We start from the raw sequence: 27,493 nt of genomic DNA, 5'->3' as shown, positions 1-27,493 counted from the left end.
CACCACAACCACTGCTAACCACCACCACAACCACCACCACCACAACCACCACTCTTCATCACTGTAGCTGTCACCATCACCACTGTCAGCATTGTCACCACTAATTTTACTACCTCGTCCTTTCTCACCACTACCATCATCACTTCTAGCACAACCATTATAACCATCACCACTATCACCACATAACACCTCCAGTCCTACCACAACCATTTCTACCACAACCGTCACTTCCATCACAGGTACCATTATTATCACTATACCTACCACTATCACTACTACAACTACCACCATTCCTGTAACCAGCATTTTATCAACCAGAATTAATATTACACTTCTTTATTCCCGATCAACCAGCATACCTATCGCCGACAGTAACCACCATTTCTACCACAATCCCCCCGTTCTACCAACATTTGTTACCGCTACCACAATCTCGCGTCTTTTTCCAGTACCAGACTCTTACATTATTTACATGTTGTCTAGCTACCAACATTTTGTGCAACCAATATTCCATACTACAAACATTTTATCGAACCAGTAATCCGCACTACCAACATTATCTGGCTACCAACATTTTCCGTACTACCAGTATTTTATATAACCACTATTCCATGCTACCAACATTTTATCTAACCAATATTCCGTACTACCAACATTTTATCAAACCAGCATCCCACTACCAGTGTTCTATCTAACATATTCCGCACTACCAACATTCTCTAACTACCAACATTATCCCTTACTACCAACATATTATATAACCACAGTTCCATACTACCAACATTTGTCTAATCAATATCCCTCACTACCAATATTTTGTTTAACCAGTATCTCGCACTACCAACATTCCGACCCACCAACATTTCGAGCCAGCTACCAACATCTCTACCTACCAACATTCCGAAACAGCTGCCAACATTCCTTCCCACCAACATTCCTCCCCACCAACATTCCGAACCACCAGCATTCCGAGTCAGCTACGAACATTTCTTCTTCCCACCAGCATTCCCAACCAGCTACCAACATTTTTCCCACCAACATTCCGAGTCAATTACCAACATTCCCAGCAAGCAATCAACATTATACTCTTCCATTAATCCTCTTACGCACCTTTCCAAAATCGTCACTGGACAAACAGTCATAATACCCAGCTCACCAACCAAGATTCCTACCCACCTACCAACATTCCTACCCATCTACCAACATTAGCAGCGACCTACCAACATTCCTACCCACCTACCAACATTCCTACCCACCAACCAACATTCCTACCCACCAGCCAACATTCCCACCCACCTACCAACATTCCCACCCACCTACCAACATTCCCACCCACCTACCAACATTCCTACCCACTTACCAATATTCCTACCCACCTACCAACATTCCTACCTACCCACCAGCATTCCCACCTGTCTACCACATTACCATCCACATACCAACAATAACACCACTTAGCAACATTACCCATCCACCTACCAACATTCCTACCCACCTACCACCCACATTCCCACCCACCTACCACCCACATTCCCACCCACCTACCAACATTACCATCCACCTACCAACATTACCACCCACCTACCAACATTACAACCTACCTACCAACATTCCTGCCTGCCCACTGAAACACTTATTTTTATTTCACCCCAGTATATATTTCCACCAACATTACCACCCACCTACCAACATTACAACCTACCTACCACCATTCCTGCCTGCCCACTGAAACACTTATTTTTATTTCACCCCAGTATATATTTCCACCAACATTACCACCCACCTACCAACATTACCACCCACCTACCACCATTCCTGCCCGCCCACTGACCCACGTACTTTTAAATTTTCACCCCAGTATATATTTCCCATCCCGTCAATAGGCATTCACATCAAAAACTCCCTCCCACTTTCCAACATTTCACCCCGAATTCAGTTTTTTCTTCCCTCCTGCGTCGATATGCACATTTTTTTTTCTTTTTTCCTTGTACATTTTCTTCTCATTTCCTTCGCATTTTTTTTTCCCCTCGTCTGTCACTTCTTCCCCTCTCTGTATTTTGTTTACTATGTGTATTTGATCCTCAACATTATCCCCTTTCTCTCTCCCATAGTTCTGCTTCCCCTTATTTTCCCCTTACCACAACTTTTTTCGACGTCTGTATCCCCCTTTTTACCCCTTCCTCGTCCCCCCCTTTTTTTTTTCTCGTCATCTTTCACGTATTCCTCTTTACGTGAGCAATTTTGTCCCCTCATTTCTCGCTTTGTTTCATATCATTTCCCCCCCCCCCCCACAACTCATCTCCTCCAAATATTCCTCTTCCCCAGGTCATTACCAACCCCTTATCATGTCTTCTGCCCCCCATATTCAACCTATACATTCCCCCCCCCCATCAATTCCTGCTCCTCCCCCTCACATTATCTCCCCTTGCAATTTACCTCCCCATACCTCGCGGTTCTGCATCTCATTTTTCCTCTTCCGGGCACAATTTTCCTCTTCCTCTTTTTTTTTTTTTTTTTTTTTTTTTTTCCCCCTCTTCTGCGTCTCTTATTCCTCTTGACACATTTTCTCCTCCTACACTTCATTTCCTCCATTCTTTCACCCACATTCCTCTTATGCACCTCATTTCACCCTCCCTTCCCCCACCGTTCCCTCTCCCCTCTCCCTGATTTCCGTCTCCCCTCCTCCCGCCTTTCCCTCTCCTCTCCCCTCCTTCCCATCTCTCCTCCCCCGCCTTTCCTCTCCTCCCTCCCTCCCCTCACGTCATCCTCCTGTCCTCATCGTTGCCCACAAAGAAAGCACTCAAGCACCGTGTATTTCCCCGCCATTCAATCATCGCCTCCGTATTGATCATCACACACCCGCTGCACACGGCTACCGCAGCGTGTGTGTGTGTGTGTGTGTGTGTGTGTGTGTGTGTGTGTGAGAGAGAGAGAGAGAGAGAAACTGATTGACTGACATTATCACTTGTATCTCTGCTTCATTGTGTGTGTGTGTGTGTGTGAGAGAGAGAGAGAGAGAGAGAGAGAGAGAGAGAGAGAGAGAGAGAGAGAGAGAAACAGACAGACAGACAGAATGAATTTATTATTTTTATCCATGCTTTAATGTGTGTGTGTGTGTGTGTGTGTGTGTGTGCGCGCGCGCAAGGGCCACACTAATGTTGGTAGCTGGCCAGGAATGTTGGTCGTTTGGCGGGAAGATTGTTGAGGGCCGGAATGTTGGTTGTTTGGGTAATATTGGTAGTGATGGTGTGGTTAATACCGGTAAGAGTGTAAATGTTGGTAAATGGTTGAGAATGTTGGTAGATGGTTGTGGATGTTGGTAGATGGGTCGGATTGTTGGTAGATGGGTCGGATTGTTGGTAGGTATGTGGGTCTGGTGATGGAGAGGTGGGTAGGTTGGTTGGTGGGCAGGTATGATGGTTGGTAGGTAGAGGGAACGTTGGTTAGTGGGTGGATGGATGGATAGATGGATGGATGAGTGAATGCAAGACTAGTCGAAGTGAAATGGGATTGGTAGAGAGGTGAGTAGATGGGTAGACTGGTTGGTTTGGTTAAGTGGATAGGTGGAAATGGGCTCGGTAGATGGAATGTTAGTAGGTGAGTGGGGAATATTGATAGGTGAGTCGGGATGTTGGTTGGTTAGGTGGGATGTTGGTAGGTGGCCATGAATGTTGGTCGATGGCAGAAATGTTTGTTGGTGGAAGAGGCTGCTGGTAGTGGACGGGAATGTTGGTATACGAATAAGGGAAGATGAAGAAAAAAAAAGTTGTATACGGTTGAAGTGAGGAAAAGCGGAAAAGTATTGTGGCCGATGATGATGACTGTTGGGAAAGATTTATATATATGCAGTTTTTTTAGTTTCTTTCTCTGACGCCAGGTGCTGGGACATTGACAGGGAATGGAGTGGTGAGTGGTGGGCAAGGGGAAAAAAGAGGGAAAAGAAATGGTGGTATGGGGAGAGATGATGTAGAGAGGAAGGGGATTGAGGTGGTAATTATAGGGAAAGGGAAAAATGACGGAGAGAAGGTTTGATGGTAAAAGAGGGAATCACACAGGGAAAGGCAGAATAAAAAGAATAGGGAAAGAAGGTATGAGGGTAGTGGCGGTAGAGTGCGCCTGGTCACAGCGAGGCGCTGGGAAGAATGTAGAGATTTGGTTCCCAGATGGACGCCGGATCTGCATGGTAAAGGAAAAAAAATGGTATATGGAATGGAAGTATGAATAGGAGATGGATGGAAAGTATGAGAGTAGAAGAGGAAATAATACTAAGAGATAAGGTGATAAGCAGGGGGGAAAATATAAGAGAAAAATTATGAGAGGCAGTATGGGTAAGATTGATGGGTGAGGGAGGCATGGGTGTACATCCGGTGTGTGACCTGACGATAGAGGGTCGATGATGGAGTGGCGGGGGAAATGTGGTGCTTGAGTGCTTTTCTTAGGTCAGCTCCGGGGTCACTGAGGAGGGAAAGGAGGGGTAAGAAATGGTGGGAGAAAGGGTGAAAGTAATAAAAGTAAAGTTGAGAAAGGGAAGGAAGAAGGAAGAATTATGGGTGAGGGTAAAATAAAGTGCCTAAGTAGTTTTCCTCAGTCAGCTCCGGGGTCACTGAGGAGGGAAAGAAAGTGTTTGAGATGGTGTGGGAAAACGGGTGAGGAGAGGAAAGGGATTATGAGGGAAAAGGTCTCGATGAGTGGGGAATTGGAGGAAAGAGAGGCAAAATTAGGAGTAAAGAAAATTTGGAGAGAAGCAGTATGTGTAAGGAAAGGAGATATGGGAAAAATTTTTGGAGAAAGGAAATGGGGGTGTAAGAAGAAAAAGATGAGGTAAAAAAAAAAGAAAAAAAAAAGGGGGGGGGGAGAAGAGAAATATGAGGAAAATGAAGGACATGGAAGACACGATGGAGAAGGAATGAAAAAAAAAATAACAGAAGGAAGAAGGTAGGGAAGATATGGGAGGAAAAGAAGGAGAAAAAAAGAAAGTCGGAAGAAGGTAAGGAAGATATGGGAGGAGAAGAAGAAAAAAGATTGGCGGAAGAGATGGAGAAATGTATGAGGGAGGTTATGAGGCAAGAAGGAGAGAGGAGGAATGGAAAACAAACTGCAGGTAGGAATGTTGGTTGGTGGGCAGGGATGTTGGTAGGACAGAAATGTTGGTGGGTGAGTGGGGGTGTTGGTAGGATGATCGAATGTTGGTAGGTCGATAGGAATGTTGGTGGCTGAGTGGGAATGTTATTAGGTGGGTAGGAATGTTGGTAGGTGGATATAAACGTCGGTAGGTGGGTGAGAATGTTGGTAGGTGGAAATGTTGGTAGGTGGGAATGTTGGTAGGAGTTCACCGTGGTCTTATTATCCTCGCTAAATCACTTCACGACGATGCCATATTTGTAGGTGAGAAGGAATGTTGGTAGATGAGTAGGAATTTTGATTGATCGGTAGAAATGTTGGTAGATGTGAAAGTTGGATTTTTGGGAGGTGGGTAGGAATGTTGATTGAACGGTAGGAATGTTGGTTGGTGGAGAGGAATATTGGCAGATTGGGTAGGAATGTTTGTTGGTGGGTGAGGATATCGGTAGGTTGTTGGGAATGTTTGTAGATGGCCAGGAATATTATACTGTAGGTGGGTGGGAATGTTTGTAGATGGCCAGGAATGTTGGTAGGTGGGTGGAAATGTTTGTAGATGGCCAGGAGTGTCGATAGGTGGGTGGGAATGTTTGTAGGTGGGTGAGAATATTGGTAGGTGGGCGGGAATATTTGTAGATGGCCAGGAATGTTGGTAGGTGGGTGGGAGTGTTGATAGGGGCGAGATTGTATGGGCGAGGGAACTAGTGGATGGAATACGAAGAAATAAGTTTGCAGCCAAAAAGTTTGTGAGGAAAGCTTATTGATAGAATATATAAGGGAAAAACGGGGAAATAAAGCAGATGGACGAATACGAATGTTGGTAGATAAACGCGAATGTTGGTAGGCGGGCAGAAATGTTGGTAGTCGGGCAGGAATGTTGGTAGACGGATGGTAATGTTGGTTGGATAGGAAGGTTGGTAGGTGGACGGGAATACAGATAAACAGGTGAGAATGTTGGTTGATTTGCTTGAATGTTGGTAGCTGAGTGGGAATACTGATAGAAGAAGATGCTGGTAATCGGCTGGGAATGTTTGTAGATGGTCGAGAATGTTGGTATTTGGATAGGAATGTTGGTAGGTGAATAGGAATGTTGGTTAATGTTGGTAGCTGGACAGAAACGATGACAGGTGGGCAAGAATACGAATGTTTGTAAACAGTGAAATATTGGTAGGTTATAAGAATGTTGGTAGGTGGATTGGAATGTTTGTAGACGAGTAGAAATGTTGGTAGGAAAGACTTGGATGTTTATAGACGACGAAAATGTATGGGGAAAAATCTGGAACAAAAAATGTGAGACGAAAAGGGAAGAAAGTTTAGTGAGGAAAACATAAAAAAAAAAAAGTTTGTTTTGTGAGTATGTATGGCTCCTTGCCTTGCCCTGGCTTTTATCCTGGCAGAAGTTAGGGTGGCTTGGCTTTGTGTGTATCTTTTACACACACACACACACACACACACACACACACACACACACACACACACACACACACACACACACACACATTTCATTCCTTGAGACACCAAGTTTCTCTCTCTCTCTCTCTCTCTCTCTCCAACACCCATATTGAATTCACAGTATTGCACCCATCTAAATAACATGGCTTTGAATTGTATTGAATTTTTACCCTCCACCTGACAGGAAGAATCAATGGGTGTCCGTCCGTAGAGTTGGACGGCAGGGCGGCTGGCCGGGAGTAGAATTATCGTTTCCGGGCCAGAACTTGGAAAGTATTCACTATAGAGTGATGTAATTTCACATAGTTATGCGTCTTATAGTGAACTGGTGCATATTGATAGTATGCTGTCTCAAGTTTTTTTTTTTTTTTTTTTTTCATAATGAAAAAGTAGAGAGAGAGAGAGAGAGAGAGAGAGAGAGAGATTTCAGTGCGACTTGCACAAAGAATCCGAAGGGACCAGGGTATGTGTCCTCAAGGTGTTCTCCTTATGCCCACCTTTAAAAGAAAAGATTGGGGGGAGGGCCGTTATGCGCTTAGTTAGGTGTGCATGGTAGGTAGGGGGGGGTATGTGCTTGGTCAGATGGAGGGTTGCAACAGCGTAGCGTTGCCTATGTTTAGCTATATCAAATTATCAAATACGTTGAAACATAGAGAAACATTGCTCATATCTTTGGTGTGTGTGTGTGTGTGTGTGTGTGTGTGTGTGTACTGTACCTGTGGATTGGCGTGTTGTAGACTCATTAATGTACAATAATTTGACCACATCCTTAATTATTAGGGACACAGAATTCTGAAACACACCGAAACATGAAGAGAAGCCTCGGGGGTCCAGTTTTATCGACTCTGGAAGCTTTTTTTTTTTTTCTGTACCTGTGGATTGGCATGCACTGGCCTCATAAAAGTAAAATAACATGGTGTCAGCGTGAAGTTTTATTTACCTGGACATAATATTACCAGACGTGGCGATTTTGGACACTAGTTTCATGGAACGTAAGGATAGTGATAATTCTGTTAGTATACTTGATCATTTACTTTTCAGTCCAAACAGTTTGAAGTGGTGGACGGAACTTCAGAGAATATTCCTTGATAGCCTGTCTTCTGTTTGACTGTCTGCTGTTTATGTTACTGCAGCTCAAAAATAAGGAAAGTTTATACAACACCCACGGTCATACATTTGCTATAGAAAATAATGCCAGCAGCTATAATACCCAGTCTGAAACTATCGACCACCCGGTGCCAATACTTTGCTGGTCGATTGTGCATTGCTGTGAGTAATATAGATCCATTTTTTACTCGAACTGTTATACATTTTTTACACAGTATTCTGAGAAGTTTATCGAGCTTCGGAAGTCGCGTCACCGGGTTTCGGAAGTTGTTGCTCAGTGTCTCGTTATTTATCGCAATGCAGTGGATCGATGTTTATGTCGGTGACTGTACATGTGAATTGACGTGTCCTGGGAGTAAGGCTTGTATTCTTGTCGGGTAAGGAGGCTCCCTAGCACCTCTCTCATACCGATTTATTTTCTAAACTACTCATTAATATGCTCTTTTTTTGTTTCCTGTTTCTTTTAATGTCAACATGGAGTGTTTGAGTAACACACAAGAATATAGCAACGGAGTAGAACCAGGAATAAACCGGTAAGGAAGAGGTGTTAGTATCCCAGCCGCACGAGAATAGCTGCCTGTCACACCGGGAGCTACACCTTCTCGCGTCTGTTTCACTATATCACAGACCAGAATCACAACTACCATTACCGCTGCATCTGTAACAACCATCACCTCACCAACCATTTTAACCACTGAACCACCACACTTACCACAACCACAACCACACCAATCAAAATGACCACTGATTCTTGCGCCATTATCACCTCTACGATGCTAACCACACCTGCCACAACTACCAGAGCACCTACCTCTATAACCACACCTGTCATACTCTACCCCCACACCATCACCAGTGCAACCACCCATTATTTTTTTTTCCAACCTCACCCACCACACCCAGCTGTATCACTCGCCCACTACCACCACACCACTACTTATCCTTGCGTCTACCATGGTCGCTATCACCACACATTGCTACCGCCACACCCATGTCTACCACCACGTCCTGTATCACCACACCCACCAACACACTACACACACGACCGCCACACTACGCACAACCACCACCACTATCGCCACACCCCATTACCAGCACCATCAACACACACACACACACACACACACACACACACACACACACACACACACACACACACACACACACCGCAGCCCGAATTTAATCACACCAACAATAACAATTTGCATATTTTTAGACCATTTCCATATCCATTTCTCCCAGGCGCAACTAATTGAGGAATTTCTCTCTCTCTCTCTTTCTCTCTCTCTCTCTCTCTCTCTCTCTCTCTCTCTCAGTATTTTTGCCCAAGACTGAAAATATTTTGAGTGAAAGGAAGACGTGCGTGGCGCTGCAAAAGTTTGGCTTTAATTAGAAGGAATAATATTTACCTGGATCCTGACTGCTTAAAATTCACTAAAGGAGGAGGAAGAGAAGGAGGAGGAGGAGGAAGTACATGAGGGAGGGAGGCGTGGAGGAACAGCTGGAATGTTAGTGATTTTGGTGAGGTGTTATGAGGAGGTAGTTTTTTTTTTCAGGATCTCTCTCTCTCTCTCTCTCTCTCTCTCTCTCTCTCTCTCTCTCTCTCTCTCAGCTGCACAAAATTACCTGTTGATTAGCCTGAACGACTTACCTTATAATGTACAAGGATTAATAGAGATGGAATTTTAACTCTTCAGGTGCTAGGAATCTTCACAGGTAAGGCTGATCATTTGGTGTTGCTCTGATTATATCTCCCAAGCGCGTCCATACCCTTCTGTATCATGACGTATTCTTTAAGTAATTCTTGGTAACTCTTAATTATTTCAGTTACCTTTGGAGAAACTTTAGAAATGGGGAATGTAAGATTATAGTCGTCAGTACCCCCTTCATCACAACCCTCATTACAACCCTCATCACAGTCCTCATCACAATACTCTGTTCATTTCAGCTTGATCTAAAATTGTCATATCTCCATCTTGAATGCTCACCGTAACAACAGATTGACGCTTGACCTTGTTGCTAGTCACGAAGCAGTGTTGTGGAATGGGTCTAGGATCGCACCGTTGTCATTTTCAGCCACTGAGCTACGTGAAATAAGCTGCAAACGGACGGAAATCTGGGCCAAGTTAAAGTGAACGAACTATAGAATGGCACCCCCACACGCGTACTGATTACATTGTTGTGGAAATAAGACTGAAAAATATGAAAATACTTTATCTCGCAGAAGGGGTTAAAGAATACAGATTACTGTATACCTAAAGTCAAATATTCAGCTTCGTTTTGCCTCCCAACATTGTCGCGTTGTTATGAAAAAATGCGATGAATTGTGACACTGATGCGGCGAGGGTGTTGAAATAGCGCTGGTGGGGGAAATTACTGCTTGTAGGGAGAGGCGCCATGATGAGAATTTTGGGTGTACAGTGAAAGGAAAGGACAAAAATTATGGGACATTTCAACGGGGCTGAGTCTTTCCCTGGCACTGTGAAGGGGTGGATGGGGCTTTGGGGGAGAGGTGTGTGTGTGTGTGTGTGTGTGTGTGTGTGTGTGTGTGTGTGTGTGTGTGTGTGTTGGGGGAAAGAGGTGGAGGGGAAAGATATTCGAGGATGATAACGCGGAAGGAAGGAAGAAGGGACGCTACTCATGTGAAGGGAAGGGAAAGAGTACGTGAGGGAGGCGAGGGGAAGGGTGGTAGGATAGGAGACTTACCCAAACCCTCTCAAAATATTTCTCGCAATATTTCCCCTCTATCATTCCCCTTTTCCACAGATCCTCTCTCTCTCTCTCTCTCTCTCTCTCTCTCCCTCTCTCTCTCTCTCTCTCCCCCTCTCCCTCTCTCTCTCTCTCTCTCTCTCTCTAACTTCTGTCCTTCCAGAATCGTCCAAAGCTTCACTGTCGGCCAGGGTGGTGAGCTCATCGATAGGGTTCAAGAGAGGTTTAACAGCAAGGGTTCGGTAAGGTTCAGACAGGAAGAGACCTTGAGATATGCTTCATTGTGATGGTTCGGAAAGAGTTCTGAGTGTTCATGTTTCACAATAAAGTTCAGAGGAAAGGGGCAGAGTTCAGAAGGTAAATTCACCGGGAAAGCTTGAAAGGAAAGGGTTCAAAAATAATGTTTCCGTGATGGTTCAGATACATAGACAATGGGTTCAGAAAGGAGAATAAACAAAAGGGTTAATTGAAATGGGTTCAGAGTGGTAGTTCACAGGGGAGGGTTCAGAGACAGGGTTCACAGAAAAATGGTTCGAAAGTAGGGTTCAGAGACAGAGTTTACAGAAAAATGGTTCAAAGTGAGGGTTCAGAGACAGAGTTCACAGAAAAAAGGTTATATTGGAGGGTTTAGAGACATGGTTCACAGAAAAATGGTTCATAAGGAGGGTTTAGAGACAGGATTCAGAGAAAAATTGTTCAAAAGGAGGGTTCAGAGACGGTTCACAGAAAAATGGTTCAAAAAGAATTAAGCTCAGGGAAGCGATAGAGGGAAAAGTTTCCAAGAGATGGTTCAAAGAAACAGATGTTCACTGAGGAGGGATAAGAGACCAGGGTTCAGAGGCTGGGTTCACTGGGAAGATTCGGAAACAGGGTCACAACAGGGTTCACATAGAATTCCAAAGCACAAGAGATAAGGTTCAAATACAGGGTTCAAGGACAGATTTACAGAGGAGGCATCAGAGAGAGGGCTCATATCTAGGGTTCAAGGACAAGAGTTGGTTCAGAGGTGAGGGGTTAGCGAGGAGGGATCAGAGAGAGACAATTAAAGAGAGAAGCCAGGCAGCGTCCTCTATCCCTTCGGCTGGAGAGGAGGCAGAGGGATGAAGCCGGATGCGTGAGAGAGAGAGAGAGAGAGAGAGAGAGAGAGACGGATCTGACCAAGGACGCGAGTGGATTAGGGGAAGCACATGAAGGAATTAGATTGGAAGATGGGTAAGGATTAGGAAGGGATGGTTTGAAGACAGCTATACATTGAGAAGAAATGGGTTAGAAAATATAAATAAGGAAGGTATAAGTATAAATAAAGATGGAAATAAGGAAGGTCTTCTTTTTACTGTTGTTAGAAGGTTGTAAGTTAGAGTTATTCAACATAACTACTTTGTTGGTGAGTTACTGTAATTGTTATTGGGTTTGTAAGTTAGGAGAAATGTTGAATAAACTACAGAAACTTTAGAGGAAAGGCTTAGAAGTTTAAAGAGGAAGTTATGATATAGATACCATAGAATAATTTAAGGAAAGGAATAGGGATGTACGGATAACAAATGTGTGCAAGGATATATGTCTGTGAAGAAGTGCTACGCGTCAGAGAGTGTTTTGTCATTGGGGATGGTAGTTGGGATGAGTTGCAACCCTCAGGAGAGAGAGAGAGGGAGAGAGAGATCTAATTTTATCGGTAGAAATGTAAATCCGGCATAGAGGTTTGGAAAGGCCGGTAAATATCTCTAATAAAGAAGTTAATATAGGCAAGAGGTAAGTGTCTGGGGATATGGAAGGATGCGACTTGATAAGAGAACATAATTTAACAAGAAAGTAAATTATATAATATTCTTAGTGGGCAGTAAGGATATGTTTTGACGAGAGAACGTAACAGTGGAGAAATGAAAATAAAAATTGATGTTTGGAATTCCCGTTGTTAAGAGTTTCATGAAGCAGCGAGGGAATGTCATGATGTACAGAACTATTTACAGTGAGATTCATAGTTCCTGGTAGTCGATAAAACATGTAAAAAATAATAAAATAAAAATGAGGATATAAGCAATGGAAATAATGTTGATGGAACTTGAAAATGTAAGAATGAAGATAATTATTGAAACGGTGATTAGAGATAGTTATACAATAGATATTAGATGTTTATAGATACTGATAGATAGAGATTTATGGTAGAAGTTGATAGATGTAAACTGATAGATAGAAGTGGTGGTTGGTGGTGTAATAATAGTGATGAAATAAATGAGTGATATGTGTCTGTGTTAGTTTGTGTTATTGCCCTCTGCTGTGTCTGATAACTGTCTGATATCTGCGGGTTGTGTGTGTGTGTGTGTGAGAGAGAGAGAGAGAGGGTCATTATTATCATCATTATATCAAGCCATCATCATCATCATCACCAAAGCGAGGCCACATTAAAGAGGACCCACACACGCTACGAGGCTGCGCGGTCTTGTGTACACAACTATGTACACAGGACGGCCATTGTGTGTACATGTGAGGCCTGTCCGGGTGCACACAGGCATGTTCAGGGCTCAGGAGGAGGTGCTTCAAAGTTGGTGAGCAAGTTTACTCCTCACGACCCCCAGGACCACTGACGACCCCCCTTGGTACGACCTGGAGCCCTTATCCCCTTCCTTACGACCCACAGACACCCACGACTGCCCCCCCATACGACCTGTAACCCCTCACGACCTCCAAGAACACTTACGACCACCCCCTTGTACGACCTGGAGCCCTTAGGCCGTTCCGTACGACCCACAGACACTCACGACCCCCCAGCCACCCAGTAAACACATTCATAACTACCCTCCCATACAATATGTATCCCTCACGACCTCATGGTTACGACCATTAACGACCCTTGAGAACATTTATGGCCCACAGACACGATTACTACCTCTTACGACTTGTAGGCCCTCACGACCTGTTCCTTACGACACACACGACCCTCTCGAGCTGTTACGACCCACATGCACTCAAGAATGCGCCTTCTTATTACCTTGAACTCATCACGACCCTCCATTACGACCCACAGACAGGTCACGACTACCATTCACGACCTTGATCTCTTTACGACCCCCACGACCCCCCAACGACCCCAAGAAGTTCCCCCCCCCCATCTCAGGCCAGGATTTTAATTATCGGCTGTTGTTCCATCCTCCCCTGGTTTATTTTGTCTCCTCCTCCTCCTCCTCCTCCTCTTTTATTATTTATTGTTTTACGATTGTTTTTTTTCGTTTTAAATACCACATCCTACGAGTTACTTTATTTTCTGCTTTTCATTATCTTGTTTTATCTTCTTATCTTTTTCATTTCCTTTCCCTTATTATTTATTCTTTTATTTCCTTTTCCGTATTTTACTTTCTTTTAATTTTTCAGTGTCTTCTCTGCTCCTTCCTGCCGTGGTCATGTTTCGCCCCCACCTGTGTTGACTCCTACAGGTTGGCTATTAATTTCACCGCCTTTATATTCCCACTGTGTTCCCTGCTGTGTTTTCCAGTTCCAGTCGTGATAGGAATTTTTCTTTTAGCTCCTCTCCTCCTTTCCTTACCTCTGTCTTTCCTCCTTTTCCTCCTCCTCCTCCTCCATCAGCTGCTTTTTTCATTTGTCCTCTCTGCTCCCCTCCCCTCACCCCCCCCCGTCTGTTTCCTCACTTCTCACTCCCCTCACACAGCGACCTCTCCTCATTTCCTCCTCCTCCTCCTCCTCCTCCTCCTCTCCACCTCTGTCTAACCCCTCTTCGCTGTTTCCGTTTCCTCTCTATCTTCTGCACATCCACTTTCGTTTGTTTCAATTTTCTCTTCATTTTAGTTAGTTTAAGCACTTATTTTTATTATTTCTCCTTCACCCCTTCTCCCCTTTCTTCCCATCCTTTCCCCTTCTCGTCCCCTTCTTTCCACCTCTTCTTCTCCTTTTCTTTCCTCAGTCTTTGTCTTCATCCTTAGCTCCTTTCTCAGTCCTCCTCTTCCTCCCTTTCTCAGTCCGTCTCTTACTCCCTTTCTCAGTCATCTTCCTTCCTTTCTCAGTCCTCCTCTTCCTCCCTTTCTGAGTCTTCCTCTTCCTCCCTTTCTCAGTCCTCCTCTTCCTCCCTCCCCCTCCTCGCCAGGCCCTTAACCCACTCTTAAGACTCAGTAGGTTTGTTGATGTTTTCTTTTCGTTGTGCTCCTTCCCTTCTTTCCCCCGGCTCCCTTTCCCCCCTCCCTCCCCTCTCCTCTCAGTTTCTCCCCCTCCCTCCCCTCTCCTCTCAGTTTCTCCCCCTCCTCTTCCTCCCACCCCACCCTTCCTCCCCCCCTTCTATATTTACATTCCCAACAATCCAGTTCCCCTACTTGTCTCCACTCTTTACCTTTCAAGCTTGTCTCCCCTTCCCTCTCCCCATTCCCGTCCCTTTACTCCTCCCTCTCCCCCTTCCCATCCCTTTCTCTTCCTCTCCCCCTCCCCCTCCCTTTCACCTTTCCCATCCCTTTCCCTTCTCTTTCCTCTCCCCCTCCCTCCCCCCACTACTCCCTCCTCCATCCCTTCCCCTCCCCTCCCCTCAGTGTCCCCTCTAACCACCCCTCTGTCCTCCTCTCTCCCCACTGATTCCCCTCCCCCACCATACCTCAAACCTAATTACCTCCCAGATGACAGGCAAGATAAGACCACACCGTGAGAGAGAGAGAGAGAGAGAGAGAGAGAGAGTCAAACTACTTATTACACCCCGCCATAATGCTAATGTAATGGGGGGGGTTATGTTGTCAAATCTGTCACGCCTTTATTGTGTGTGTGTGTGTGTGTGTGTGTGTGTGTTGACTGCGCCACCCTGTTATAATGGTAATATAGGGTGGGTCATATTTTTTTCCTAGTCTTACTGCCCCCTTTCTGTCAGTCTGTGGGCTCCTGTGGTAAAGATTGTGTGTGTGTGTGTGTGTGTGTGTGTGTGTGTGTGTGTGTGTGTGTGTGTGTGTGTGTGTGCTGGTTTTTGCAACGTTTTCTGTGTTTATTTTTATGTCGTTCAAGTTCCTCTATCTGTATATATTTTCATGTCTATCTATCAGTCTTTCTGTCTGTCTCGGTTTATGAACAGTATGTCTATCTGTCCATCAATTTTTCTATCTATTTACCTACGTCTTTCTGTTTGTCTGTCTGTATCAATGTCTGTCCATCTGTCTATGTCTTTCTGTCTGTCTGTCTGTCTGTGTATCTATATAGAGTACTTTTTTGTTAATACGTATCACAGTTACAATATAACATGTTTTGTGATTTCTATATATAAAACACTCCCTTAACACCTGGTCTCCTACCCATTATTCGCCCATTCACCACCATTAAATCATCACAGCGGCATTAACACGTGGAATATAATGGTAGCACTTAAACTCGCCGCCACCACCACCACCACCACCACCACCACCACCTCCTCATACTCACCATTTCGACTGGCTATCCGTCACCATTAGAGTTATCTTAGACACACCTGTCGCCAGCACTCCATCATCATTTTACACACACACACACACACACACACACACACACACACACACACACACACACACACACAAGGTTTAGCGTGCTTTGTTATATTTGACCAACAGACTTGCATAACACACCAAACGAGACATACTTTATTATTTACTGATACTCTGTCAATGTGTGTGTGTGTGTGTGTGTGTGTGTGTGTGTGTGTGTTGGGGGGGAGGGAAGGATTCTCATGTACCCACTCCCTTGAATAACAGGTCTTGGCATTAAAATTTTACAGTATAGTGGGCAACAACAGTCCTGCCTCCTCTCCTAATTCTCTTCTTATTGATTATGAAAAGCCATTATTGACGTCACTGGACATGGAGTGTATATTAAGTAACGTGTCGTATTGTGCCGTAATCCCTAAATAGCAAGGTAAAGCCACCCTAATCCTTCAAAGCCCACGCCACGCTCTCTCACATAACAGGACTCCACCAAGCCTTAAAACAAAGCCTAAGATCTCAAAGTACACCCCCACACGCTCCGGAAACCAAGAATCACTTGAAGGAGGAGGAGGGTGAAGTGAAGGTACCCGTCTCTTTCCCCTTTCACGCCCATTTACGTTATTCATTTCGTTTATAAAGGTTCCAGTACTCTTGCAGCATCGGCCTTGGTAACCGAATGGCGTCCGTCCAATGTACTCGATCTCTAGCAGCCTTTCTGTTTGGTCTCTTATCTTTGAGGTCACACTATGCTTGTCTCAGATCTTGCAAGAAAAAAGAAATATTGGCAGTGAAAGGATTAAAAAAAAAATACATATATTGGAAGTGAAAGGATTAAAAAAAAAATATTGGCAGTGAAAAGATAAAAAAAATATATATATATTGGAAGTGAAAGGAAAAAAAACAGTATTGGAAGTGAAAAGATAAAAAAAACAAATATTGGAAGTGAAAGGATAAAAAGCCAAGCCCTTCCCTCTTAACCCTCAAGGCTCAGGGGATTTCCCAGTAAAGCATCTAGCGTTACCAGAGAAATAAAGGTACCTGTAAGTCGCTCCCGGGAGGTTGGAGATTTGAATAGCAAAACACAGGATGCCACCAAGCTTTTTACTTTTTCACTGCGAGGTTTGGTTTTTATTTTTCATTTTGACTGCAGGCGGAGTTTTAGATGGATTTTCTCTCATACTGAAGGGGGTCAAAGGAAGAGCCGACCTTAAATAACAGACGGTCCCCCCAAAGGAAAGAAAAAAAAAACAGCGCTGGAATTAATGTGAGAATTTGTAGCCAGAAGGGGCTAGAATACGCCATCAAATTCTTATGAACCAAATAATACCATGAAGTTATTTGTTTTTCTTCTCGCCAACAGTCAATCTTAGTGACATTTTTGAACTATAGGCTTTAGTTATAGACTTCTTTAACCCCTTCACTAAGAAAGGATTATTAAATTCCAAAACTAAGATCTGGTAGTAACAATAACAAACTACAGAAAGGCGTTATTGCACTGAAAGTTACACACACACACACACACACACACACACACACACACACACACACACACACACACACACACACACACACACACACACACACAACAAAGCTTCAGTATATAGCCTTGGATCATGAATATTACTTCCAGAGCCTTACGTAAGGAACCCAGGAAATATAGATGGGGAAGAAGAGTGAGTAGGAAGGAGCAAGGAGGTGCTACGGAAGTAAAGAGATACAGATATAAGAAGCCATAATATCAACATACGTCCTTATTACAAAGCCTTGAATCTCGAATGACCCTCTAGAGTGCCAGAGCCTTGAGGAGGATCTGAGAATAAAGAGGAGGAGGAGGAAGAAGGCTGAGAAGTAAGGAGTAAGATGGTAAAGTAAGAAGCCATTATCTTTCAGTAACGTAAGCCCTGAGAATATAAGCTTAGGATCTCAGATAACAGTGGAGACGATGCAAAAGCCTTAATAAGCCCGTAAGTCCTGCGAGTAAGGAGGAGGAGGAATGGGTAAGTGAACGGTAAGAAGCGAGACATAATCTTTCTAAAACTACCCAGGACGCCACAAAAGACTCAGAAGAAAGCCTGGATCTCAAACCAACACCTCAAACACTTAGGAAGCCCAAAGAATCAAGCTCTTAAGCCCTGAGAATGAGGAGGAGAAGGAGTAAGTGGTAAGGAGGTGGTAAAATAAGAAACCATAATCCTTGTAACATATAAAGCCCTAAAACAGAGCCCAGGATCTCAAATAACACAAGAGACACTGGCAAGGGTTACATAAGAAGGTGTTAAACCGTGAGAGAGAGAGAGAGAGAGAGAGAGAGAGAGAGAGAGAGAGAGAGACTAAGGAGGGTGAGTGAGTGGTAAGGAGGGGGTGAAGTGAGCAGTGAGGCGGATTGCGTGACCGCCCTGTTTACAGTCCTCAGTCACGTAGGGGAAAGGGTTGGGGGAAGGAGAGGGTTAGGTAGAAAAGGGAAGGAAGGGGGTGAAGGGGAGGGGGTAAGCAGGAAAGGGAAGGAAGGGGATGGAGGGGAAAGAGTAGACAGAAAAGGGAAGGAAGGGGGGGGTGAAGGTGAGAGAGGGAGGGAGAGTTTACTGTAGACAGAGAAGGAAGAAGTGGACAGAGTGGGGGCTGAGTGTAGGAAAGAGAGAGAGAGAGAGAGGGAGGGAGAATGTTAGCGAAATGTAAGAGCTACACTAGAGCGATAAAACTTAGCACAAGGCATAGATATAATTTTCTTTTCGGTAATAATTATATAAATAAAGAAGAGGGTGTGAAACCATGTAGAGGAAAGGAGTGTGGACCTTGTGATGTGCACGGTAAAACATGGGTAATTGCTGAGATGGTGTGTGTGTGTGTGTGTGTGTGTGTGTGTGTGTGTGTGAGAGAGAGAGAGAGAGTTTTGAATATCAGATAAAGAAATGCTATTGTTTTAGACTCTCTCTCCCTCACACACACACACACACACACACACACACACACACACACACACACACACAGCCAATCTCCTAAACACAGGATCCAACCCTACATCACCTTGCTTCGTAAAATTGGGATTATCTTCCATTACAGATCCAGAGTCGAAAATTATGAGCCGCCCTGTTTATTGGCCTCCCCTGCATCCTGTGAGGGGTGGCCTTGGTGTGTGTAGGGGGGGTGAGAGAGAGAGGGGGGGAGGTCAAGCAAAGCAGTGATGTTAGGGAGAAGGAGAATGAAGGTGGGAAAGAAGGAATGACGATAATGGTTGTGTTTATCATCATCGTCATCATCATCATCATCATCATCTTGGTCATGATACTGATTTTCATTGTAGTTACCTCATCATGTCATCCTCCTTGTCTTCTCCCTACTTATTTATACTTTTCCTTCATTTTCATTTGTTTTCTATTCCTTGTAACCCCTTCCCCTCTTTATCTTATTCTCTTTCCCCTCTCCTCGTATCCTTTCTATTGTCCTCTTGATTTTTCCCTTCCCCTTGCCCTCTTTATCTCCCATTTTTCCCCTCTGTTTGACCTTTCCTTGTTTCCCTTCACCTTTTTGGTATCCTCTCCTTTTCCCTCCAAAACCTCCAATCGAATCCGGCAGGAAAAGTGAGAAGGACCGCAATGTGAAAAAGAATGGCCGTTGTAGAAATTAAATAGAAAATAAAATCGAGTTAACTTTAAGCTCCAAGTGATATTGTATTTTGTGATTTTGCTTAATTTCCTGTGATCTGAACTGGATTAAAAAACAAAATTGCCAGTCATGAATATATTACATTTGTGCATAATTATGGAGAGCTTGTTTGGCTGAGCATTGGAAGTGAAATGTTTAAACTAGAAGTGAAATATTTATGCAAGTGATTTTTAAATGTTACCCCGTTCTTTAAGACTGGCTAAACAGAGAGAGAGAGAGAGAGAGGAGGGGGGGTGACATGTGCTGGGAGAAAAGGGTAAGGAGTGAAGGGGAGAAGAGGGAAAGGGGTGAGGAGCAAGAGGGTGGGCATTGAGTGGGGGGGAGGAAGATGGGGAGGAGTGGTGAAATTGGATGTGGGGGCAGGAGGAAGGGAGAGTGGAAGAAAGGGGGGAAGGGGAAAGAGGGAGATGAGGGGCAGGGGAGGGGGAGGGGAGGGGAGTTGGGGGAATTGTGTAGTTATCAGACTTGCTAGTTTTATGGTAGAGCGCGTTTGACAGCAAAGGGGGGAGGGGAGGGGAGGGAAAGGGAGAGAAGAGAGGAGGATAAAAGAGGAGACAAGAGAAAAAGGTGGCAGGGGAAAGAGGAAAAGAAGAGGAGGGAGAGGAGGACAGAAGAGAAGAGGAAAGGATGGAAAAGGAAAATAGACGATTGAGGAGGATAGGATGGGATGAGAGAGGAGAGAAAGGGACGGAAAGAGAAGAGAGAGAAAGGAAAGAAGAGATGAGAAGAGATAGGATAAGAAGGGGAAAAAAGGAGAGATGGGGAAGAGAGAGGTGAGAAGAGACAGGACGAAGAGAGGAGAGGAGAGGGAAAGAGGTAAGAAGAGACGGGAAGAGGAGAGAGGAGAAAGGAATGACAGGAGAGAAACTATGAAAAATATGAGAGAATCGGACGGGATGGGAGAAGAGTGAAAATGTAAAGGAAGGAGAGATGAAACGAGAAGAGAGGAAAGGAGAGAAGAGAAGATACGAAGACAGGATAGCGGAGAGCAGAGATGAAGAGAAGAGAGAGGAGGGCAGAGACGAAGAGAGGAAAGAGAGGGAGAGTAGAGGAAAAGAGAGGAGAGTAAGAGAATGAGGACGTGAGGTATCAGAATAATTGATTGATGTTTTTATAGAGTCTAAAATGCCATTATGTATCATGTGCCTAAGTATCATTTTAAGATGTGATGACAGGGCAGCGAAATGGCCTCAAGTTGAAAGGGTAACAGAAAGGAGGGTAAAAATCTGAAAAGGAAATGAGTGAGGGTAGGGAGGACAGAAAGGAGGGAGAGGAGGAGGAAGTGGAGCGTGAAGTAGGAAGGGGAGGAGAGTTGGCGGAGCAAGAAGAGGAAGAGAAGGAGGAGGAAGAGGAGGAGGTGCAGAGAAGTGAAGCACACAGAAAGGAAGGGAATGAGAGGAAAAGGTGAGAAAGGGGAAGCGAAACTTTAGAAAGGGAAGGGAAAGGAAAGGAAACAAGTGAAGCGTGATAAAGGAAAGGAAAGGAGAGGGGAGGAAGTGCATCGAGAGAGAGAGAGAGAGAGAGAGAGAGAGAGAGAGAGAGAGAGAGAGATTTGGCTTTTAGCAGTAGCTAATTTTATTTCGTGTGAGACTGAAAAAATCGGAATTTGCAAGAGTGAGTGTGTGTGCGTGTGTATGTATGTACTGTATGTATGTGTGTGTGTGTGAGAGAGAGAGAGGGGGGGGGGGGGAAATTGGAATAGATGAGAAAGAGGAAGTACGGAAGTGGGGAGAGTGATAAAGAAAGTGAGAAAGGAAGAAGAAAGAAAAGGATGGGGGTAAAAAATGGGGGTAAAGAAATGGAGGGAGAGAGGGATGGAAGAGGAGGAAAAAGGGAGGAGGAAATGAACTAAGATAGGGGAGGTGAGGAGGTTGAAGGTGAGGGTGGGGGGGAGGGTGAAAGCTTTTGAAATGTGAGAGGGAGAGTGAGAGTGAGAAAGGGAGGGAGGAGGGGGAGAGAGAGGGAATGTGGGAGCGTGACAGCAAGGGGAGACGGGGCATTGAGAAGTGTAGGAGAGAGAGAGAGAGAGAGAGAGATGGAGAAGGGTGACAGAAAAAGGTGGGAAAAGTGCAGGGAATGTCCTTGACACACGGCGAGAGAGAGAGAGAGAATGTAGTGAGAATGACAGAGATCTTAAAGAGAATGATGTGAAGAGCGGGAGAGAGAGAGAAAGAGAGCTGAGCATTTTAGGAAGAAAATAAGTGGGGTTTTTAAGGGATTACAGGTATGTAGATCAAAGCGACCTGTTTAGGAGAGAAGAGAGAGAGAGAAAGAGAGAGAGTTGTTAGCTACGTAAGAGGTAGTCACGAGATTTAAAGCACAATCATTTAGAGAGAGAAAGAGAGAGAGAGAGTTCGAAAAGTGAAATGATGGGATATTTAGGAATTGCTTAGCTGGTCAGATCGACATACAGATTGATAGGTAGGTAGATGAAAAGATAGATACCAGTTGATAGATACACATATATAAGGTAGGTACCGGTTCGTATAGATAGTTACAAATAGATAGAAAGATAGCGGTAGATAGATAGAGTGATAAATAGATATGTATAGAAAGGGAAATCATACGCGTCCTTGTTGTCCACCTTTACCTGTCTCCTGTTAATTACCCCTCACCAACCCTACTCCAACCTAGCTCCTTTGTGATGTGCATACCTGATGAGCCGCGCCGGGTGGCGAATCCCCCCTACACACACACACACACACACACACACACACACACACACACACACACAGTGATCAGTAAGGCTTTTGTGTGTGTGTGTGTGTGTGTGTGTTTGTGTTTGCAAGTACGTGATATTTTAATGGGTAATAGGAGACTGCGCCATTAGTGAAGGATTTATTGAACACTGTATCTGGGGTTCTAGTTGGTGAAGGGAGATTTGAACCTTCCACGTAGATTGATTTATATCGTTTGGCAAGACCACTTTGATTTCAGTATAGATTCGTCACCTCTTTTCCTACATACATACGCACGTACCTACATCCTTCCCTACATATATACGTACATAAAACATAGATACATACATACATATATACATAATTAGAGGCAGAAAGAAAGAACATTTTTTTTTCAGTGGATTTCGGACATGGATTAGAAAGATTGTACAGGAGGTCCAGTAGCCCACACACCTATAATAGAGGGCTGATCTTGGTCTGCCGTCAAATATCACCACTTGGGCACTAATACTCGTCGTAGGTATTGAGCTCCACTGTAACGTATGGAAACGAAGCTCGGACCTTGTTGGAAGAACATATATCAAGAGAGCAGTTTTTTGAGGGGATCATGTGGGGTTATACTGACAGAGGAAGTTAAGGAGCCTTGTGGTGTAAAAGTGGTTGTGATAGAAAGCTTTAGGAGAAATACACTAGTGTGGTTTGGCCATGTGGAGAGGATGGAGAGTGAGAGACTGACTGTGAGAGTGTGTGAGTGAGATTGAGGGAGGGGGAGACCGAGGATGAGATGGAGGAGTGGAGTGGAGAGTTATATGAGAGGGGGGGGGTGGGGATGAGTTGGGGGAGGACAGCGAAATGGCAATAGAATAAAACTTTCCGATCTGTAGGGGATAATTACAGGTAGAATTGACGCTCTCACTGTCATAAATAAATAATCAGATAGCGCGCGCGCACACACACACACACACACACACACACACACACACACACACACACACACACACACACACACACACACACACACACACACACACACACACACACACACACAAAACTAGATTGAAGAGGGTAAATGGACTTCTTATTTTTGCGTGTTGGTGGAGCCATGTGGAACGCAGTAAACAAGATTTCACTCGGGATCATAATTTATCGTCTAACCATTCCCTGCAGTATCTTGGATCGAACCCGGCACCGTACAGTTTCCAGTCCTCCGCTCAATATATTCCACCACCACCTTCTTGTGTAGGTTTGTTGTTTGCCAGAGTTCTTGACACACAGTGATGGGTTATACATGCATACATAAAAACATACATAGGCACATACATACAACTAGACATTACATACAGCAACTTTCACAAACACAGGTACGCATTAGCAACTCTTGCATCTCTCTCTCTCTCTCTCTCTCTCTCTCTCTCTCTCTCTCTCTCTCTCTCTCTCTCTCTCTCCATATGCAGGCAAAATGTGGAGTCTCGAAAAAGGGTCATTTTAATCCACTCTGTGGCAGCGAAAATCTAGAATAAAGTATAGCAAAAATGTACTCGTCGAAGAAATCATGAATGAATTTATTCTGTGTGTGTGTGTGTGTGTGTGTGTGTGTGTGTGTGTGTGTGTGTGTGTGTGTGTGTGTGTGTGTGTCTCTCTCTCTCTCTCTCTCTCTCTCTCTCTCTCTCTCTCTCTCTCTCTCCTTCGTGCACGCGGCCGCGCGTGGAGTGGAAACTTCTACTAATCATGTTAAACTTAACGATTTAATATCATCACTAAGTTCTCTTGTTGTCTCGCCACCTCCTTCTCTTATTTCTCTTCTTTCATTCATTCTTTCCTCCCTCCTCCTCCTCCTAAGCTGGTATTTTGCTCCTCACTGACAGACGAACTTACCGTGTCGGGTGATTACAGTTTGATCTAGTTACCTTCTCTTCGGCTCGTAAGTGTGTGTGTGTGTGTGTGTGTGTGTGTGTGTGTGTGTGTGTGTGTGTGTGTGTGTGTTTGAGGGAGAGAGTGGGAGGGGGGAGGGGGAAGGAAAAGAAGGTTAAAGATAGTGAGGGGAGGGAAGAAGGATAAATGGGAAAGAAGTGATGATGAGGGAGAGTTTGATGGGAGATGAGGAAGAGTCAGAGAGAGAGAGAGAGAGAAAGAAATACGAAAGCTCTTGTGGGAATATGAGATCATAAGACTTGGAGCATGAGAGAGACAGACAGACAGACAGACGGGAGATGGGGAACGTAAGTCTGGATATTACTAACAGGAAGACAAATGAAACAAACGCAGGTAAATATAGCAGGTACATTATTTATTATTACTTTGTCTTGTATGCTTCCCAAATGTAATTGTCTCATTATAATCTGTCTATCTATGCTTATCTTTCTACTTGTCTATCTGTCTGTCTGTCTCTCTGGTTACCTGTCTGTCCGCTCATTCGTTTTTATGCGTTGGTACCTATTGCTAAAAAGAGAACGCCACATTGTTATATTTCTATCTATATCAAGAAATCTAATACTATCTCTCCATCGCTGTCCACATCTTCTTTATCTGTAATTTTTTATCTAGTTTGAATCTATATCTGTTATCTGTGTTTTATTTACTATACATATGTAACTTTTTCTATCAGTCTTTCTCTCTCGGTCCATTAAATGATGAAGGGAAATGATGAGAGACAGGTGGAGCGGAAAGTCGAGATGGTAAGATAATGGACAAGCTTACAAGATTACCGCACTGCCAGACAAAGACCGTGTGAGATAGATAGATAGATAGATAGAGAGAGAGAGAGAGAGAGTGTGTGTGTGTGTGTGTGTGTGTGTGTGTGTGTGTGTGTGTGTGTGTGTGTGTGTGTGTGTCTGTCTGTCTGTCTGTCTGTCTGTCTGTGAGAGAGAGAAAGAGAGAGAGAGGAGGGGAGAAGACGTGGAAAATGAGGTTCCTTGGTGTGTTTGCGGAGCGGAGGTAATGAGAGAGAGAGAGAGAGAGAGAGAGAGGACACTGAGTGAGTGAAAGCGAGCGAGAAGAATGAGAGGACAGGGAGATTGAGAATGTTACTCTGATGCAGTGAGAGAGAGAGGGGGGGGGGGCATTTAGAAGTAATTTTGTTTCCTGCAAGAGTTATTGGAAGAGTTTAAAATTTGTTAGAGCGATTTTTCAGGGAGAGAGAGAGAGAGAGAGGTAAGAATAGCAGAGGTTTTAAAAAGAATACCGTGAAGAGAAGGAAAGAATGATAGAGAGCTGAAGTTGGGAATGGGAGAGCTTTTAAAGAAAATCTTATGATCAAGGGGACTTAGAGAGAGAGAGAGAGAGAGAGAGAGAGAGAGAGAGAGACAGACAGACAGACAGACAGACAGATTTCAGCCGTAGATTTATTTTGTGCAAGAGATGAAAAAGCCAGAAAATATTGCAGTAGTTGAGAGAGAGAGAGAGAGAGAGAGAGTAGGTCAGTGTAATAGCCAGTGTGTTACACCCGATAGTGTTGTATGGCAGAGTGGGAGTGTGTCGAGTGGGGAGATGAGAGGGAGTGAAGGGGGAGGAGTGGGTGATAGTGGGTTAAGGGGGAGTAGGAGTGGGGAGTTGGAGGGAGGAGAAGGGAGGAGAGAGGGGATTGAGTGTACTGTGTGGAATGAGAGGGGAGGGGACTGTGGCATGGTGGGGAGGAGAGAAGAGGGGGCAGTGGAAAGTAAAGAGAGGAGATGGGAGAACAGTGAGAGGGAAAGGAAAGAGATAGTGTAAGTAGGAAGGAAGGATGGAAGGGGGGAGAGTGGGGTATGGGAAGACCAAGAGGGGAGGGTGGAAGAAAGGAAGGGAGGGAGAAAGCAGGAGTGGGGTGAAGGGAAGAGAGAGAAATAGTGGGGAGTGGGGTGACGAGGCGGAGACGGAGACTAGGGAGGATAGTAGGATAAGTGGAAGAGTGGGGAGAGGGGAATGGGGATGTGGGTAGGTGGGAGTGGAGGTTGAAGTGGACGGAGGTGGGAGCACAACGTATGGTGAGGAGAGAGAGAGAGAGAGAGAGAGAGAGAGAGACTAAGAGGTGTCTGGGGAGGAAGGAAAGTGAGCACTGGGGAGGGAAGGATGGGAGGATGGATGGATCTGGTAGTGATGGGGGAAGGAAGGTGGTTGCAGGAGAGAGAGGGATGGAAGGAAGAGGTAAGAGGAAGAGAAAGAAATAAGGAAATAAGGAACAAAGAAGGATCTAGGAAGGAAAGGAGGGAGGGAAGGAAGAAAACTCATAAAGGTCTATAAAGGGAGAGAACTGAAGGAAATAAGTAGAAGGGAGGGTGGGAAACGAGAAGGAGGTCCCAAGGGAGGGAGGGAGAGAGAGGAAGGGAAGGGAGAAAGAAGGGTCAACGATATGAGAGCGAAGGAGAGAAGAATAAAGTGAAGTAAGGCAGAAGTGGGAGGTGAAGGAGGAGTGAAGGAGAGGCTATGGAATATTGCCACTCGATTGAAACACTAGGTTTCGCTCTATTTATCATTTTATTTATCAGTCCATCTGTCTATCTATCTGTGTATCTGTGTATCTCTTAATGTATTTCTCACCAGTAATTTTTGTCTTGTCCTTATCCGCTACAGTAAATTAATTCATTATATTAAATTTTATCTGTTTATCTATCCACCTTTATCCATCAATAGCCACCTGCCCAAGTATCTATCTGTATGTCTATCCACCCATCCCATCTTTATGTCTGTGTCTGACCATCTGTCTTTACTATCCCTCCCTCCATGCCATTCCCATCTCCCATCCCCACAAATACCCCTCTGGCCTCCCACTACCATTCCTCCTACCATTGCTGTGTAGTATTAGCGCCTCATGGTATGGTATGGTATGGTATGATGATGCCCCTCCCCCCCCCTCCTTCTTTATTCATTGGCTTAGAATTGCTTTGGAGGAGCGAAGGGTAGGTGTTGTGGTAGGGGGGTGGTTTTTCAGGGTGGTATGATTCTCTCTCTCTCTCTCTCTCTCTCTCTCTCTCTCTCTCTCTCTCTCGTATATAATTTTTTTCTGCAGGAAGATGAGGGGAAAGGACTGCAAAAATCTCACCTTGTTTACTTCTTCCTGCAATAAAAACATATCTTAACACAGGGGATCGATCGTAGGGGGAAGTGACCCTCTCCCACCCATGCATCACCCTTGGGAGAGGGAGAAGGGGAGTGGTAGAGGAGGCTGCGTAGTTCCTCTTCCTTGGTGATTTATTTTGCTTGTTACGCATTTTGTGTGTTATTTCGTTGTGGGTGGATGTGGGAGCAGTGGTGTGTGTGTGTGTGTGTGTGTGTGTGTGAGAGAGAGAGAGAGAGATAGAGTATATTGAGAAATGAAAAAATGATGGAGGGGAATAAAGGAAGAGGAATAGAAGGGAT

This window comes from Coenobita brevimanus, chromosome 71 (genome assembly GCF_032717465.1).
Source record: "Coenobita brevimanus isolate Jiangsu-jjx chromosome 71, ASM3271746v2, whole genome shotgun sequence".
Taxonomy (NCBI): Eukaryota; Metazoa; Arthropoda; class Malacostraca; order Decapoda; family Coenobitidae; genus Coenobita; species Coenobita brevimanus.
This window is presented reverse-complemented; position numbering follows the sequence as displayed.